This window comes from Elaeis guineensis, chromosome 8 (genome assembly GCF_000442705.2).
Source record: "Elaeis guineensis isolate ETL-2024a chromosome 8, EG11, whole genome shotgun sequence".
Lineage (NCBI taxonomy): Eukaryota > Viridiplantae > Streptophyta > Magnoliopsida > Arecales > Arecaceae > Elaeis > Elaeis guineensis.
In genome coordinates, this window is record NC_026000.2 from 115457873 (window position 1) to 115460758 (window position 2886).

Sequence of the window (2886 nt, forward strand, 5' to 3'; positions counted from 1 at the left end):
AATCTAAATTCAAAATTTAGAATAATTATATAACATAAATAATTATCTAAATTTAGAATTCAAAATTTAAAAAAGTTACTATAATACCTCTCGATTAGATACATCCATCGATATGCCACCGGTCCACCTAGCAAGGCTTCATTTGGCAAATGAACAGCCAAATGTACCATCACATCAAAGAAAGCTGGCAAAAAAATTATTTCAAGTTTGTATAATATCAAGGATATGTCTGTACACATCTTCTCGATGTCATCTACAATCAAAGTTCAATAACATATTTATGAAAGAAGTCTCCTAACTCCATTAATGCAGCTATCACATCCTTCTTCAAGATTTCAGACGTGCCTATAGGAAGAATACTTTGTAGGAGAACTTGACAATCATGGTTTTTAGTCCCATAATCTTCTTTTCTTCAACATTGACACATCGAGATATGTTAGATGCATATCCATCCAAAAATTTTATCCCTTTAAGAAACTCACAAAAACTTTTTTTTTCAGTGTTCGACATTGTGTAGCATGTAGGAAGAATTATGTAGGATCCATCATTTCTCTTTATCAAGTGTAATTCCCTTCGAATTTTTATGTCTTCTAAGTCGAGTCTAGCCTTGATAGTATCTTTCATTTTACCTTCAAGATTTAATAAAGTACCAAGGATATTATCATAAATATTTTTTTCAATATGCATAATATCAAGGTTATGCCTCAATCTCAACTTATACCAATATGGCAACTCAAAAAGAATACTTTTTTTTGTCCAATTCAACTCTTCTGCTAATCTCGGTCTCTTTTTATTATTAGGATATTTTCTATAGTCTACTTTCTTCAAATGGGATAGTTGTTGCATCACATCATCTCTAGTTAGTAAGATAGGTGAGGGTCGATAGTCCACCTTGCCATCAAACCTCTTGCTCTTTCTCCATGCATGGTCATGAGGAAGAAAACACCGATGGCTCAGATAACCAATTTTGCTTCTCAATTTACGAGAAGGGATATGCTTATTACAAACAGGACATGCCATATACCTTTAGTGACCCATCCAGAAATACTACCATAGGCTGAAAAATCATTAATAGTCCATAATAGAACTGCATGCATTCGAAAAGTTTTACCATATGAAGCATCGAAAACATCAATACCTTTATTCTATTACTCATTCAACTCATCTACTAATGGCTTTAAGTAGACATCAATGTCTTGCTTGGTGCTTTCGGACCCAGAATAAGCAATGACAACATAAAAAATAACTCATCCATGCACATCCAAGGGGGTAAATTATATGCCAAAAGAACAACAGGCCACATACTATAGGCATTAGACATATTGCCAAATGGATTGAATCCATCCGTTGCTAGGCCAAGCCTCACATTACGGGGTTCTCTAGCAAACTCTGGATACTGTCTGTCAAAGCTCTTCCAAGCTTCACCATCAACAGATGAATCATGATGTTGCTTTCACTTCTAAGTCTATCTTTGTGCCATCTCATTTCTTTAGCTATTTTTCTTGACATAAATAATTGTTGCAATCTAAACTTCAATGAAAAATATTGTAATACTTTATAAGGGATCTTCTTACCCTTACCATCATTAATCATCCATCTTGATGTTCCACACTTTGGACAACTATCACAGTTTTCATACTCTTTCCAAAAGAGAGCACAGTCATATTTACATGCATGTATTGGCACATAACCCAGACCAAAGTTTTGCAGGAAGCGATTTGCTGCATAGTAAGACTTTGGCAAGGATTGACCATTAGGCAAAATATCTCTTAGCAATGATAATAGCATATCAAAAGACTTATTACTCCATTTGTTGTATACTTTCAAATGGAGCAACTTTACAATAAATGATAATTTTGTACATTCGGGATACAGCTCTTCGATAGCTTCCATCAATAAATTATAAAGACATCGGTACAAAAATGGCTAGCATCTGTAGAAGCCCCCAAGTTTTTCTCAATAGGACAACGTTAAAGAAACTACCGATGTCATGTAACAAGTCTCTTATCCCATCATCATCATCATCCTCATTTGAGTCATCATCTGGCCCGTCACTTTCTGCATCTACAAATAAAAATCTATCTCGATTATTGAGCAATTGAAATTTTGCCCATTCGTCATGAAATATCCATCGAGTGTATGATTGATCTATGCCAAATCTCAATAGATGATCGAAGACATTCTCTAGAGGCTCCGTATAAATGTTCAAGCAACATGAACAAGGACACCAAATTTTGCAATCTTTGTCCTTATTTTGAGCCACAAAAATCATAAACAATTTGACTCCCTCTATGTATTCACGAGAGAACTTAACACAATTCATCCAATGCTTATCCATGTTACATACAAATACCTATCATTAAAATCCAAACAAACTTTAGCAAATGAGCTATTTAGATCACGTCTTTACAAAAAAAATGGCAAGAAATAAAGAGGAAAGGAACAAAAGCAATAGAGCAGGCATTAACACAGTAAAATATGAATTATTTATTTACCTCAAGTATTTGACTGAATTAAACCTCTAAATGTTTGCAGTCTCCTACAACTCACAATTAAAAATTTTTCTACTTTTTTATAATATCTCCCTTTCTCTTTCTCTCTCTCTGTCTCTCTCTCTCTCACACTCGCATAGACATACATGCATACATACATATGTATACATATATGTACATGTATATGTACACACACCCATGTATATTTAAACAGGGAATGTATACCATATTAAAGGTTATATCCTCTTAAAATGCAGTGTTCAAAGAAGTGCAAGTTGCTCTGTCCATTAGAAGAAGGTCAACAATGAAACTAAAATTCATGATTGCAAAATTGATACAAATAAACTTTAAAACACCAACTAGCAAAAATCATACAAGTCACTGTGCCTTGCAC

At 33.9% G+C, this 2886-nt stretch overlaps 1 pseudogene; it reads right to left on the bottom strand.

The window, feature by feature from the left end:
• Positions 1-345: 345 nt before the first annotated feature.
• Positions 346-2338, bottom strand: LOC140851220 (uncharacterized; annotated as a pseudogene).
• Positions 2339-2886: the final 548 nt, after the last annotated feature.